General features: G+C 45.7%; 2 non-coding genes across 2 annotated transcripts; both read right to left on the bottom strand.

The window, feature by feature from the left end:
• On the bottom strand, positions 1 to 72 carry trnae-uuc (transfer RNA glutamic acid (anticodon UUC)). The gene has a single exon. It is a non-coding gene; the product is annotated as a tRNA-Glu (tRNA).
• Positions 73 to 2,576: 2,504 nt separating this feature from the next.
• Positions 2,577 to 2,650, bottom strand: trnan-guu (transfer RNA asparagine (anticodon GUU)). The gene has a single exon. It is a non-coding gene; the product is annotated as a tRNA-Asn (tRNA).
• Positions 2,651 to 16,829: the final 14,179 nt, after the last annotated feature.

Raw genomic sequence — 16,829 nt, 5'->3', positions numbered from 1 at the left:
TTCCCTGCCCGGGAATCGAACCCGGACCGCAGCGGTGAAAGCACCGAATACTAACCACTAGACCACCAGGGAGATATGCGTAAAGTTTGACAGCTCTACTGAAAATTGCTTCCCTGCCCGGAAATCGAACCCGGGTCACGGTCGTTCGAAGGCTTCCACCAATGTCATTTCTTGAATCAATTGCTCCCGATGCGGTCTCCTCTACATTGGGGAGACTGGAGCCTCCTTGCAGAGTCAAGTCACAGTGCTTGAGGAAACATCTCCAGGACACCCGCAACAATCAACCCCATCGCCCTGTGGCCCAACATTTCAACCTCCCCTCCCACTCTGCCAGGGACATGCAGGACCTGGGCCGCCTCCATTGCCGCTCACTCCCCACCCGATGCCTGGAGGAAGAACACCCCAACTTCTGCCTCGGATACATTCAACCCCAGGACATCAATGTGGACTGCACCAGTTTCCTCATTTCCCCTCCCCCCCACCTTACCTGAGTTCCAACCTTCCAGCTGAGCGCTGTCCTCAGGACCTGTCCTCCCTGCCAATCTCCCTTCCCACCAATCCGCTCCACCCCCCTCTCTGATCTGCCACCTCCATCCCCGTCCCCATTCACCTATTGTACTCATTGCTACCTTCGGCCCAGCAGCCCCATTTATCTGTCTACCTTGGAAGCGTCCTGCCTCTTTTCCTGATTAAGGACTTTTGCCCGAAATGTCGATTTTGCTGATCCTCGGAAGCTGTCTGACCTGCTGTAATTTTCCAGCATCACTCTGATCTAAACTCTGGTTTCCAGCATCTGCAGTCCTCACCTTTGCCTACCCAATAAACCCAGTGTGACGATTTCATATCAACAAACTGACACAAGCTGACTCAACGTCTGCAGAAACCCGAGCCACATTATTTTACATTAAAGACATCTGGGAAATGATGTCCAGACAACTCAACCCTCTCAGCATCATTGTCGCCCACAACTTTACCAATACACTTAAACAGCGGCTCATGAACCTGAAATACCCCATACAAACAACCAGCAAACGAATGTTATTTACAAAATACCATACAAGGAAATATATACATGAACTCTGCCGCACAGTTCTCTGTGGCAAGAAATGCTGGGAGGAGATAAGGAAGATTTCTTTCAGCCAAAACGAATCGGCACTGAATGGACAGTCATTTAAAATTAAAGATGTCTGCCCAGGATGGAAGACCCGAAGGAATGAACAGTTTTCTTATTTCCTGAAGATTTACAAAGCTGAGACTGGGTTTTGGTGTTTGTTTCCTTTCCACTCCCAGGAGCCGCAGTGGTTGGGGCGGTGAGTTGGGGAAAGTGAAATGTACCCGTGAGCAGCGTGTGGGACTATTTCAGCTTCCCCTCATCTGACTGCGCTGTGACTTGACTCTGATATTCTCAGTGACATTTACTGACGCGAGACAGTGAAAAGATTCTCGTTCCTGCAGATCAGGAATTCAAACCGTATGCCGACTTCAGGACAATGAGAAAGATTAATTGGGGTGTGTGAAGAAGCTGTGAGCTGCATTTCAAACAGGTAGGTGGAGTCAGATGCGTCATCCATTGCGCCCCCGTCACTGTGCGGACCTGACGCCGCCATGCTGCAGAGTTCTGACGTTAACACAGACATGCGCAGCAATGGGAACATTCACAAGAGGAACAGCCAAAGATAATCACCGTCACTGCTTCCCTTCCATAGTCCCAACTTTGTGAAGCAGTATCTTTCACTGGCAAATAAAACACCTTTGTCCTCAGGTGCCTGCTTAACTTCGATCACGACTTCAATCCCCTCACTGTTCTGGTCTCATTTCCAAACTCTTGGCTCATCACCTCAATAGCAGCTCTGTGGGTATCTGCTTGTTCCACCCTTACAGACAGTGGAAAATTCCCGTCAGTCCCAATGTGAGTGAAATACTTCAACCCCTCCACTGATTTGCATCTTTAAAAATGCCGTGGAGCAATCTCCCTTTCTTTCTGACGACAGTTCTCAACTGTAGTCGGCAGGGTTCACACCTGCGTGGGGAAACCGCAATGGATTTCATGTCCATCGCATTCACCACTCGGCCCATCAATACAGAACCACACTGACAGCTTCATTTCCCAGGTCTCTCTGCCTGTGGAGCTGCGAAAGAGTAAATCATTGCTGAGTTTGTTTGAATCCAATCACTTCACAGGTTTCGAAAGGGTTAAATATCTGCAAATGGCGAGTCTGAGTGTTTCATCCTGAAAGATGAAATGGACGTTCAGTTAAAAACAAAAACAGAAATTGCAGGAGCGACTCAGCAGGTCAGGCAGCATCTGTGGAAAGAGAATCAGAGACAACATTTCAGAAATCTTTTTTTCCTCATCCAGGTACAGCCAAACCTGCTGAGTTTCTCCAGCAGTTTCTCTTTCTGTCTCGGACTCTAAGCATCCGCAGTCCTTTACGTTAGAAATTCAATCAATTCAGAAACCCCTTTGTGCTGCCTCAGTGGAAAAGATTTCCGTTTGGAAAACGTTTTCCTGAAACCATTAAAAACGTGCACTTTCACAGCCAAGAAAGCGTTAGGAGCGAGAACAAGAGACACTCCGTCCCTGGGTGGTCTCGAACCACCAACCTTTCGGTTAACAGCAGAACGCGCTGACCAATTGCGCCACAGAGACTGGGCCCAGCTCTACGTGCACAGCGTCTTTGAGGAATCTAGTATTCAATTCATAATTCAAACCGCCCCGCCCAAAATTACCATTGTCTTCTTTCAGTTTTACTTTTCCATAATAAAACCTTGGACATTCATTATGGAGACATGGGGACAGCCTGATCCCACCATCTGCAGGCACATCCATGTCACGAGGAACGAGCTCTCCTACACCGGGGCCATCGCCCTCAGAGCCTTTCAGTGTTTTGCCTCTTCCCGAATTTTCTCATTGGCCCCGAGCCGAGAATGGGTTTGAATTCCTGATGTGCAGAGAATTCTTTCAATGTCTCGGGTCAGTTCAGGTCCCGAGAATATCAGAGTCAATCAGCCTCTTAAACAAGGGGACGGTGTCTGGACTGTCTCTGCTCAGTCCGTCAGTTCATCCTTCATTCTCCTCTAATTCCACTTCCCAAAGAGTTTCTAAAGATTCACAAAGCTGGAGACTGGGATTTGTGTTTTACTTCCTGAACATTTTTCCACCTGCAAACTGACAATATTTTGCCAAAACCTCTTCCCGATTGTAATATTTGCATCATGTCCAGGGATGAGGAATTTCCATTGTGTGGAGACATTCCCAAGTTTGGGAATATCTCCACAAAATGGAAATTCCTCATCACTGGACATGATGCAAATATTACAATCGGGAAGAGGTTTTGGCAAAATATTTCCAAACACATGGCGAGTGTAGTTCCGCAATATGAAGTTATAGACTTTGCTGTTGAAAAAAAAAGCAGTGCATTGTTGAAATGGTGACATCTTGGAATGTGGGGAAAGTGAGGACGAGAGGTGAAAGTCGAAAAATGTGGCACTGGAAAAACACAACAGGTCAGGCAGCATCTGAGTAGCAGGACAGGGAACGTTCCAAATGTCCACTCTGTCCAGGCCGTTCAATGTTCTGTACGTTTCAATTAGATCCCCCTTGAATGTGGGCCTGTTAATCAGCATGAACCAAACCCTTCAGGATGAGGACATCCGTGATTAGATTCAACAAAGTGAGAATGGAGGGTGAGAGTGTGGGGTGGAGATTTTCAGCTTTCAGGGAATTAGGCAGGAAAGAAAGTTTAATATACATTATAACTGATCAGATGAGCCGATGGGCCAAGGAGTAGTGGATGGAGTTTAATTTAGACAAATATGAGCTGTTGCATTTTGATGAGGCAACTCAGGGCAGGACCAACGTGGTTAATGGTAAATTAATGGAATTCTGTGCTCAAGGAAGCAGTAGAGGCAGCTTCATTAAGACACTGTTGGATGGGTTTTCTGCGTGGTAAGGGTATTACGGGAAGTTGGGATAATACAATTAGGAGGAGCTGAGACGATTGATCGATCCGCCATGATTTTAATGAATGGCGGAGCAGGGTCGATGGGCCAAATGGCCTACTCCTTCTATTACTTTGAAACGATAACCCTGCGTTTCCCATGGTCAACCCACCTAACCTGCGCATCCCTGAACACTGGGCAATTTAGCACAGCCAATCCAAATCAAGGCCAGTGAGCAATGTAGTGATTTGGAAACCAAATACCAGAGAATGATAGAAAGGGACAAGGAGAATAAATGTACGAGCGATCAAAACTCGATTCTAACCATCGCAAAAAATAAAACTAAAAGCTCAGTATGTGAATGTGTGCTGCATTGTAACAAAAGCGAATTAATTGACTGCACACGTTGAAGAGAATAATTATGATCTGAGACTCCTTACAGAGATATGGCTTCAGAATGACAAGGATTGGATCCGGAATATCGAGGGGATACGTGGCATTCAAGTCGAGTGAGGAGCTCAGTAACGGTAGAGGGTGGGCACTGCTTATCAAAGCACTGACAACATGGTAGTCTGGTATCAGCTCGGATTTCAGGTCCTGATTTCTCTGTCCTCTAATCTCCCTGTTCCCACAGAGTTAAATGTTGTCTGTTCTCAGCTCTGTTTGATTTCTGTTGAAACTTTGACCCCTTTTACACCTTCTGGAGCAATAAAATATTCTGAGCCTCCTGGAAATGACACCTTATCTATACCCCTCCTGATTTTAAAAATCTCTATAAAGTTATTTGTCAACTTCCTCGGCTCCATTGGAAAAATGTCCCAGCTTCTTCTTCATTCAAAACCTCCATTCCCAACAACACGCTGGTAAAGTCGCAAATAGGGAATTGTATCAAATCACATAAATGTACTGTCTGAAACAATCTAGCTGTGTTCTGGCATAAGATATTGAGAGTCCCTGGTGAAAGTAATTACGAATGCAATTATTTTGGTCACAGAATTGGACAATCATTTTGCAACAAAGGGGTCTACTTTGATTAGGAGGTAGTGGTCATTTCTAGGGTAAGTGAACACTTTGGAGATCAGGGAGATGAAGTTCCAGACACTTTGGAAGGGCAAGAAATGAATTTGATAAATAAGGCAAAGAACTGCGGATGCTGGAAATCTGAAACAAAACCTGAGAACACGGGAAAAACTCAGCAGGACTGGAAGCATCTGTGGAGAGAAAGCAGAGTTAAAATTTCGAGTCCACCAACTCCTCTTCGGGATTCTGAAATAGTTTGTGAGAACCCCTTAAGTCATCTGCCCAGCTTTAAGACCACAATACACAGGAGCAGGATGAGGCCATTTGGCCCATAGAGTCTGCTCCACCAGTCGATCATGGCTGATATGTTTCTCTATCCCATTCTGCTGCCCTCTCCTCATAACTCTTGACCCCTTACTAATCAAGAACCTATCTCTGTCTTAAATGCCCTAAATAACTTGGCATCCCCAAACCCTTCTCCTCGTGGAAACATCATCTCCACGTCCACACTGTCCAGGCATAGAGTAGCACAGCGCTGCCTGACCCACTGTGATCTCCAGCATTTTTTGTTTTCAGGAAAGCTTCCAGCATCTTCAACAACGTGCTTCTAAATTTTGTGCACAGTTGGTTAGCTCTCCCTGGATCACGTGAGATTTAACCTTACTCAACAATCCACTGTGTGGTACATTTAACAAAGTTCCCAGCCCCCACCTCTTTCTGCACACAGAGGCAGCCCGATGGATCAGTGGTTCTCACTGCTGCCTTACAGCGCCAGGGGTCCGCTTTCAATTCCAGCCTTTGGGCGACTGTCTGTGTGGAGTTTGCACATTCTCCCTGCCGTGTCTGCTGGGTTTCCTCCTAGTGCTCTGGTTTCCTCGCAAAATCTAATGATGTGCAGTTTCGGGAGAAGTGGCCATACTAAATGGGCCCATAGTGTGCAGTACGTTTGGTGGAATGGGATAGGGGAAAGTGTCCACATAGGTTACGCTTTGGATGGTCGGTGTGGACTTGTTGGGCTGAATGGCATGTTTCCACATTGCAGGAATTCTACGTGGCATTTCCCCAACTCCAGAGTCTCAGCACTCTTGGCTTTTCCCATGGACAGCGTGGGGGAGGGAAACAATGTTTTACACGGGAGTAAAGTTCAGTGAGTGTGAAGCTAAAAGTAAACGCATTGCTTGAGCTGTTTCCCAGGTATACCAGAGGGTGAGGGGTGATCTTACAGACGTTTATAGAATCATGAGAGGCATGGATAGGATAAATAGACAAGGTAATTTCCCTGGGATGGGAGAAGTCCAGAACAGGAGGATAATATGTTTGGGGTGAGGGAGGCAAGTGTAAGGAATGATCTGCCGGAGGAAGTGGTGGATGTAGGTCCAATTATAACATTTAAAAGGCATCTGGATGGGTATATGAATAGGAAGAGTTCAGAGGGATATGGGCCAAGTGTTGGTAAATGAGACGAGATTAATTTTGGCTATCTGGTCGGCACGGATGAGTTGGACTGAAGGACCTGTTTCTGCGCTGTGTATCTGTGTGACTCTGGCTTGTCTGTAATGTTTGCCATGTCTGTATGTTCAGTTTCTGTCTGGTATCGGTGTCAATGACCTGATATCTCATTTCCTCCATCTCCCCACTTCCACCTCCCCAGATGTTAACCATTTCGTGTCTGGGTTTTTCTCAAGAATCTCAAAATCAGACTTACTCACTCCTAGATGTCGTGAAAGATACTAACTTTCAGGTGGAGGTATCCAAAATTCTAAGGTGTCTGTCTTGATGTTTTCACTTTTCGGTCTCTGTAAGATCCTGAATAAGTACTGTCGGGAGAATTAGTTTGAGCGGAGTGAGAATAGAGGGGTGTGAGGGGGTGGGATAGTGCTTTCAATTTTGTGGAAAAAGAAAAGAATGTTCTGCAGAAAGTAGAATTGCTTGTTTGGAATTTCTAACCTGGACTGACAGTAATGACTTTTGTAATCTCTTTTTACAGATTATTTGAAGATTTGAAGATGGACACTTCAATATCAATAGATGAAGAGCTTTGCCTGAAACATTGACTCTGCTGCTCCTCAGATGCTGCCGGATCTGCTGTGCTTTGACTCTGACTCTCCAGCATTTGCAGTCCTCAATTTCACGTCAATGTCTGGCAGTCACTGAATCCATCGGGACTATAACAATTTTCGACTATGATTCTGTGAGAAGGAACCAAGCTTTTTGGTTCCTCTTTCAGTACGTTTTCAGCATCAGTGAGAGTGGAAGAGAGACCCGACTGTTGCAGCACTCTGATTGTGGAGCCAGTAAAAGTTATACAGACTGGGAAAAGGAATTCACGGCAGGGAGGTGCTGTACACGCGTTTGTGTGCAGCTGAAGCTTCGGTCATGGAGAAACCCAAGGAATCCCGTCCTGTGGAGAAACCATGAAAATGTGGCGACTGTGGGAAAGGCTTCCGTTTCCCATCTGACCTGGAGACTCATGGGCGCCGTCACACCGGGGTGAGACTGTTCTCCTGCTCTGAGTGCGGGAAGACCTTCAGCAATTCCTCTGTACTGCAGAGGCACCAGGGGGTCCACACAGGCGAGAGGCCATTCTCCTGCCCCGAATGCTGGAAGGCCTTCAGCTATTCCTCCGTCCGACTGATCCACCTCGGGGTCCACATATTAGAGAAGCCCTTCAGCTGCTCCAAGTACGGGAAGGCCTTCAATGATACCTCTGCCCTGCTGAGGCACCAGCGGGTCCACACCGGGGAGAGCCCGTTCTCCTGCCTCAAGTGTGGGAAGGGCTTTACCCAGGCATCCCAATTTCTGGTCCATACGGGGGAGAGGCCCTTCCCCTGCCCAGAGTGCGGGAAGGCCTTCAGCAATTCCTCCCACCTGCTGAGGAACAGGCGGGACCATACCGGGGAGAAGCCGTTCACCTGCCCCGAGTGGAAGCGGAGGTTCTCATCATTCCGCACCTTGCAGAAGCACCAGCAGGCGCACCAGTGCTCCCAACAATCTGATTCTGCTGGTGAAGCTGCTGTGGGTCACTGAAAGGACTGAACCCCTGCACATTCTGACAGTGCTTATAGTGGGAGAGTCGGTCGGTTTTTTTTGTTTTATGCCGTCGTGCTCCCCCACCCCTGCAACTTTGCTTCCATTGGGCACTGCTGCTCGTTGAGACCAGGAGCTGTCCAGTTAAAGAATTGTTGGCTCTTTCTGGGAATGAGTCCCAGCCTATAAGAAATGGCTGAATACTGGGGTGTCTATTCACATTCAGCAGTGACTTTTAAATTAGATTTACAGTTACGTGTCTGTGAAACAGTCATAGTCCAAAGATTGCACAAAGGCTTGGCAATCCATTATTGGAAACTGTTTGCTTGAATTGGTAAGTTTAAAAAAAAATTCTTTCTTAATTTGCCGCTTAAGTCTCTGTCTCTGAGATGGTGGGGGGCTTGATCAAAGGGTTTAAATCATTGCTATTAATTAGATTATCTTCTTTAACTTTGCCCTAGAAAATTTGCCATATTTATAATTTGGTTGTTGTTTAAATTATAATGTTGATGTGCAAATCTGTTCTTCATCAAGTCTGGTTCGGGACAGTTGAGAAATTGCATGTTTAAATTTCACTGTGTTGTGAATCTGGTGACAGTGACATTCATTTGTATTGGGTTGCTTACCCTTAGTTGTAGTGTCTTCCACCCCAACTATTCACTATGGTAGTGAGTTCCACAGTCTCACCACACTCTGAGGTTTTTCATGAAATCCTTAGTAGAGAATTGTAAGGGAAAATGTTGACAAGGGCAGAATATAGGGTCTTAACTGCAAATGCCAGGAAGACATTCGACAAAGTAAAACCATGACAATATCGGGATAAATCAGGAGCTTTGACAGTAATGAAGAGGTCACACGTCAGAGTTCAAGAAATTGGTCGTGACAAACAGAAAAAGTACTCAGCAGATATTGGATATTGTAATTAAGCAAGTTTCTAGATGCTGTAGTTGGTTGAATACGATAATAAGAGATGAAATAACCAAAACCACTCATGTAATTTGATGTTGGTAACCATAAAGCAAGTGCATACAATTGATTGATATAGGCCAATTGCGTGCAAGTAGGCCATTCAGCCCATCGAGTCACCATTGACTGACCGTCCAACCCAGACCCAGTTCGTTACCCACCACCACATGCTGCTCTCGAAAGAAGTGAATTTCAAAGACTCGAGAACACTTGTGAGAAAAACAAAACTTTCCTATCTTAAATGAGAGACTAGTCTCTGGCTAGAATTGAGTTGACATTACATTTACATTAAGTCCTCTCCAGATGTTATACAGCTCCATCGGATCATCTGTTTCTTCTAAACTCAAACTGAATCAAGCCTAGCCTGACATCCCTTTTTCCCCGATTATAAGTTGAGTAAATGAGCGACCCTCGACCTCACTGGCATGACAAAGGATGCCCTCAATCCAAGTTGACCTTAACTGTCCAACCTCTTGACCCCCACGCCACAATGTGGTCAGCCGCAACTCAGCCCTGAACGAGAGCAGAGGAACTGAATACACAGCAGTGAGGTGGACATTGCATTCCCAGAGAATATTGTTCAAGTGTGAAATTTGTTCAGCTCGCATTTGGATCACTGCAGGGACTATGTCTCCTCTCATTTAAATGTCTTTGATCCCAATAACAGTCTAGTTTTGTTGTACATTGTGTGTGTTTTATCTGTGTGTCACGACATGATTTTCTATTGTTGTCATTCCCATGAGGATGTGTGAATTCAGCACCAGATAATAGTCTCAGTTCTGAATTTTCCTTGAGGATTGGTATAGAACGGACTAAGTGTCAGTCAGATTGGAAGAAGCTCGACTGTTTATTTAACCCTTTGCTGTCCTTCCCCTGGGACTGTATGAATGGGGAAGTGTAGAGGAAGTTTTACTCTGTATCTAACCCAATGCAGTCTCTGTCTTGGCAGTGTTTGTTGGGGACAGTGTTGAGGTAGCTTCACTTGCAATTGAAGAGTAGAAGAAGCTTTATTCTGATTGTCATCCCATGCTGTCCTTGTGCTGGGAGGTTTAGATGGCATCTATAATTGAAGTGAATGCAGACTTGGCTGTGGGAGTGGAGGGTACTTGAACCTGAGCACGCCCATCTTTGAGATTGCTGTGCTGATCAAGACAATCTCAGACACCTTCATTCACTTTTCCAACCAACCACAGGGTGGTTAAGGATGGGTATAAATGCTGGCATTGCCAGCGATGCCCACATCCCATGCATGAATAAATACTTTCTGTTTAAAAGTTTACATTCACGTTCCAAACCCTCTAATGTATGATTACTTACATGGAAAATTCCTGTCTGTTTATAATTTCATTTTAAAACATAGGAATGTGTCAACCATGTAGAAATATAACAAGAACAACAAATGGAGAATTTAACTGGTAATGAACAGGACCAGAATGCTGAGTCAGCCTGACCTCCAAGGCTGAGAGAGTTCTCCCAGATGTTGAAGTTACACCTGTGCCTTTTACTCTTGCAGCTTCCCCAAAAGTTTGCCCCTGATGTAAGATCATTCAATGACCCGAAGTACGAACTGTTTTTATCTCCATAACTGGTGCCAGACTTGCTGAGTAATTCCAGCCCTTCTGCTCGACCCTTTCATGGGATTTGAGCTTCCCTAAGTCAGTGTAATGAAGAACTGCAGATGATAGAGATCTGAAACTCAAAAATGCATCAAATGCTGGAGAAACTGAATAGGACTGGCAGCACATGTCGATAGAGAAGCAGAGTTAGCATTTCAAGTGCTGTGACCCTTCTTCAAAACTGTTCTGGACTCAAGCCAGGATATTGTCTTTGTTACTTTCTCTCTCTCTCCACCAGTGTTGCCAGACTGGCTGAGTTTCTCCAGCAATTTCTGTTTTGACACTTTCACAAGCTTGATATTTGTTATCCATCCCTAAGTGCAAGGTGTCTTGCTTGTGCCATTTCAGAGGGCAGTTTAAGAGTCAACCACATTGCTGTAGGTCTGGAGTCACATGTTAGACTGACCATGCAAGGATGGCAGTTTCCCTCCTGAAAGGACATAGGTGAAAATGGGTTTTTAGGACAATTGACGTCAGTGCCATCGATACCATACTGAGACTTACTTTGTGTTCCCCATTTATGATTTGAATTATTCACATCTTACGTCTTGCTGTAGTGGGATTTGAACTCATGTTCCCTGGATTACTCATCCTGTGACGTTATGACTACACTGTTGTTTCCCATTCTTTGCTATTTTGTGTTTGTTGTTCACGTCTTTGTCCTCTGATGTTTGGGAAATTGAACCTGTTTAAAAGATTGCCCTAAACTTGTCCCTTTGACCAAGTATTTGGTCACCTGTCTCATCTGTGCTCCGGTCTTGTGATTTTTAAAGGAATTCTCATAATGTTCATGTGAAGCACTTTGAGATAGTTAACTGTACCACAGGTATTATTTGAATGCAGCATGTGTCCCTATCTTAATATCTGAAAGTACAGGGTCATAGTTTAAATGTAGAAGACAAAACTGAGGATGATTGATTTTCTTTCTGAGGGTTGTGTGTCTTCTTCAAAAGGCAGTGGTTCAAAATCTTTAAGGCAGAGGTAGATAGGTTCTTGATAACCAAGTGGATGAAAGATTGTCGGGGATGTATTGGAATGTAGAGTTGAGGTTAAATTCAGATCAGCCATGATCTTACTGAATGTTGCAGCAGGCTCGAAGTGCCGAGTGGCCTACTCCCGCCCATTATATGTTTGTATCAAGCAGTCTGTGTCTCCCCTCTTATAGCTATGAACTGGGTAATTCCTTTCCAATATTGCCCCTTGTAGACAGTTAATTTCACACCGATGGCCCCCTATTGGGAGCAGGCACATTGTAGCAATTGCAGTATTTCTTGTGTTAATTTTGTTGCTTCTTACTCAGTGTTGCTGAGAATCTTCGAAATAAAAACCAAAACACTTCTATTATTATCGCATGAATAGAAGTGTAGGTTTGGATGTAACATTGTTGAATTAGCCATTCCCATCTTTTCCAGAATTCTGTGTTTAAGGCCCTCGAGTCTGGTTTCTACCCCTGAAACAGTTCATATCAAGGTCATATTTGACATCCCTTGTAAAGGTGACAGGGATGAACATTCCCTCGTCGACCTGCGGACAGCCTTGATCAGGGTTAATGACTGTACTGACCCTCTCCAGCATCACTCTATCCTCTGGGAGGGTATGATTTTAGCGTCTTCCGTTCTTATTTGTTTTACCGTAGCTGCTGGTGTTGGCATCTATACTGATGATATCCAACTGTGCCTGAACACCACTTCTCTCCCGACTCATCTGTCATTCATAATTTTCCAATAATCTCATCTGAATGCCTGCCCAATTTCCAGCATTGGATAACCATAAACATTCCCTTAGTTAAATATTGTGAAGTGTGAAGCCATTATATTAGTCCCCAAGTTCGACCTGAGCCCCCGTCCCCCCGTCCCCCCCCCGCCACACCCCCACCCCAGTAACTCTGTTGACAGCCTTCATGTCACATTAAAACTAGGAACGATAGATTCGTGAAGAGTCGGGGAATGAACAGTTGCAGGAAAAGGGCAGGAAAGTGAATGTGGGGAATGCCAGATCACCCAGAATCCTACTGAATGGAGAAGCAGGCTCAAGGGGCTGAATGGCATATTCCTGTTCCTATTTCTTATGGTTCCCGAGCCCTTCCCTCTGATACAGGACACTGACTTCAGTATGTGCCATTACTGAGAGTGCTGATGTTCCATTGTGTAATATCAACAACTTAGCAGCTGCTAAAACCTCTTGCTCCTTTGTTACCTCTGAACACAATAAGCCAATGTGTTCAGGGGAGGCGATGGCCGACTTTATTGTCACCAGACTATTCACCCAGGTAATGTTCTAGGGACTTGTGTTCAAAACCTGCCACGGCAGATGGTGGAATCTGAATTCAATATAAATCCGGAATTGAGAGTCGAATGATGACCTCGTTGTGGTTTGTTGTAAAAACTTATCTGGTTTCCTGCTGTCCGAACCTGGTCTGATCTACATGTGATTCAGATCCACTGTCAGCTGGTTGAATCTTCACAGCCCTTTCTCTCAAAACCTCCACTATAACCTCTCTACTTTTATACTCCATTTAAAGGTCAATCTCCCTTTTGCCTTCCCTATTAGTCGCTGTGTTCCCAGAAGCAGGATTGTGGTTCAGTTTAAAGTAGGTCCTATATCTCTGATTACATCGATACACAAGGCAGTGAAGAAAGGTTTAGGCACACTAACCTTCATCAGTTCGGGAATTGAGTATAGATATAGTTATGTTGTCGTTATACAGGACGTTGATGAGGCTGCACCTGGAATATTATGATCAGTTTTGGTCCCCTTGATGTTCTGACTTCTGACTTCTTCAACTCTGGGTTTGTGTTGAACTTGATGGGATACTTTGTGCAACTCAGCACGTTTAAACAGTATCGCTCAGAGGGATTCATGTGAAACTTTTCAGGAGGTGAGCTCAACAAGATTGAAGTATTCAAAGTTACTTGGACTCTATTTTAAACTTAGATCAGGACTAGTAGTCAGAGTCACATACAGCATGGAAAGAGACCCTTTCGTCCAACTTGTCCATGCTGACCTGATATCCTAAATTAATCTAGTCCCATTTGACAGCACCTGACGGCAAATCCTGTGGCAGCTCCTTTCATATAAGTACCAACCTCTGCATGAAGAGGTTGTCCCTTTAATATATTTCGCCTCTCACCCTACACCCATGCCCTCTAGTTCTGGACTCCCCCATCCCAGGGAAAATTCCTTGTCCATTAACCTGTCCATGCCCCTCATGATTTTGTAACCTCTATTAAGTCACTCCTCTGCCTCTGATGGTCCAGTGAAAACAGTCCCAGCCTATTCAGCCTCTCCCTGTTGCTCAAATCCTCCAACCCCCAGCAACATTCCTGTAAATCTTTTCTCACAGAGAAGTCAACGTTTCAATCATGAAGAAGGGTTAATTCCCAAACCGCTGTCTTCTCCACATCCTGGTGCTGCCTGGCTTGCTGCATTCTCCCAACCTCCTGCTTGCCTACTTCGGGTTGCAATATGTAGTGGCTCAGTGTTTACCACTGCAGGCTCACCGTGCCGGGGACCCAGGTTTGATTCCAGCCTTGGGTGGCTGTGTGTGAGGAGTTTTCATATTCTCCCAGTGTCTGCGTGGTCCTGTTTTCTTCCATCGTCCAAAGATGTTCAAGTCATGTGGATTGGCCATGCTTAATTGCCCATAGAGTTAGGTACATTAGTCAGAGGGAAATGGGTCTGGATGGGTTACTCTTCGGAGGGTCGATGTGGACTTGTTGGGACAAATGGCCTGTTTCCACACTGCAGCTAATCTCATCTGCACTACTTTTGTCACTAACGTATTGCTGAGTAGACTCGATGGGCCGACTGGGCTCACTTCTGCTCCGATGGTCTTGCGGTCTTACGTTTCTCTGGATCATTTCATTTGGCAATGTGCAGTCCCTGGCTCAATGAGCAGCAGTTTCCAATGAAAGCAAAGCTCATATGTTGGTTGAACTCCTCCAGTGTGGAAACAGGTCCTTCAGCCCAACACATCTGCACAGATTCTCCGAAGGGTAACCCACTCAGATCCATTTTCCTACCCTCCATAAATTGCACACAGACCCCTAAGGGTGGAAGTATTCCTGGGTTCCTGGTGCCATGAGGCAGCAGTGCTAACCCTGAGCCACCATGGGGTTGTAGTTGTAGGGGGTGGGACAGGCAATTGCAGTCCATCAGAAAACAAAAACAGCCCACCTACTCTCCCACTGCACCCACTGTCAGAACTGGCAACAGATTCAGTCCTGGGGGGTGACCGAAGGCAGCGTCACTGGTGGGATCTGATTGCTGGGAGCGTTGGTGCCCCCGCTGGTGCTTCCGCAAGTTGCAGGAAAACATGAACCTCTTCCCACACTGGGGCCAGCTGAAGGGCCTCTCCCCCGTGTGGACACACTGGTGCTTCAGCAGGGCGGAGGAATTGCTGAAGGACTTCCCGCACTCAGGGCAGCAGAAAGGCCTCCCCTCTCCACCCCCCATTCCCCCGTGTGGACCAGCTGGTACTTCAGCAGTGTGGAGGAGCGGGTAAAGCCCTTCCCACACTCGGGCAGGAGAATGGCATCTCCCCGGTTTGGACGGACTGGGACATCAGCAGGGCTGAAAAATTGATGAAAGCCTTCCTGCACTTCGGCAACTGAACGACCTCTCCCCCATGTGGACCCACCAATCGGCCAGCAGGTCGGAAGAAAGAGCAAAGCCCTTCCTGCACTCGGGGCAGAAGAACGGCCTCTCCTCAATATGGACCCACTGGTGTTTCAGCAGGTGGGAAGAACTGCTGAAGGCCATCTCGCACTTGGGGCCAGAGAACAGCCTTCCCTGGTGTGGACCAACTGGTGCGTCAGCAAGGCAGAGGAATCACTGAAGGCCTTCCCACACTCAGGGCAGCAGAAGGGCCTCTTCCCCTCTGTGGACCCATTGGTGCTTCGGAACCATTTCAAATTTCACAAATTCCGTCTGATAGGAGGGAGACTAGAATTGTACACAATATTTCAAATGTGGTCTAAAATGTGTCCTGTACAACCACAACACAACCTTCCAACTCCAATACTCAGTCAGAGGATTGCGAAAGCTTTCAAAACCCACAAAAAACAAACAGGAAAGAATGGAGGGTCAAACCGAATTTTTGAGAGTCACCTTGAAATATCAATGAGAAATCGGCAGAGAGGGTTTATTGGGTACCCGCTCTCCTTAAAAATACACTATATATGTAATTCTCTTGTGCTCTTCGTAGTTTCTCTGTGCTGCAGTGTGAAGTGGCTCGTTGAAATAATCTCCTGATGCAGCTTCGTTTGTAGGTGTTGGGATGATTGCTTCTGCAGTTAAGTATTTCGTTTGGGTCTGTTGGTTTTCTGTAGATGCCAGTTTGAAGTTCCCCATTGACTGTTCGCTCTACTGTGACATCAAGGAATGGCACTTTGTTGTTGTTCTCCTCCCCGTCAAACCAGGAGCCCCCCTTAGACCATAGTCTCCCTACTAGGAACACCAATATACAGATTAGTCAAAGGCCTCCACTGAAGGCTAAAACACCTCGTCGAAGATTCACTCCACTCCATTTACTCCATCCAAGAATTCCTGAACACCAAAGACACTGAGATTGAAGAGGATGGATTAATGTTGTCCTTTGACATAACAGTCCTGTTCACATCCATTAACATCAACGTGGCCAAAGAAAACTGAAGACACGACTCGAAGAACCAAAGACACAAACGCAGCATCAACTTCATCAGCAAAGATAGCACTGTCAAGCTCGTGGAATTGTGCCTTACCATCCACTTCATATTCAATAACAAGCCCTACAAACAAATCAACGAAATACGCACGAAACCTCCAGCATCAGGATTCCGAGCAGAAGCAAGAATGCAGAGACTCGAACAAACAGCCCTTCCAACGATCGAACCCAAACTTTGGGTCCGCTACAGCGATGACACTTTTGTCATCAAAAAATGAAACTAATTAGAGGAAACCTACAACACCATCAACAATCTCCTTACTGGCATAAAATTCACAAAAAAGGAGAACAACAACAAAGTGCCATTTCTAGATGTCACAGTAGAGCGAACAGTCAATGGTAAATTCAAAACAGCGTCTACAGGAAAACAATGCACGCGAACCAAGAACTTAACTACAGAAGCAATCACCCCTACACATACAAACATATCTGAATCAGGACACTATTTCAACGAGCCACGGCACACTGCAGCACCCAGGAACTACGAAAATCAAAAAATAACTGTACAGAGCATTTAAGAAGAACGGGGAGCCTATTAGCCCCCTGAAGACAGA

The sequence above is a fragment of the Chiloscyllium punctatum genome, chromosome 36, assembly GCF_047496795.1.
Source record: "Chiloscyllium punctatum isolate Juve2018m chromosome 36, sChiPun1.3, whole genome shotgun sequence".
In the NCBI taxonomy this organism is placed as follows: Eukaryota; Metazoa; Chordata; class Chondrichthyes; order Orectolobiformes; family Hemiscylliidae; genus Chiloscyllium; species Chiloscyllium punctatum.
The sequence above is the reverse complement of the archived record's forward strand: the minus strand, read 5'-3'. Positions and strand labels throughout refer to the sequence as shown.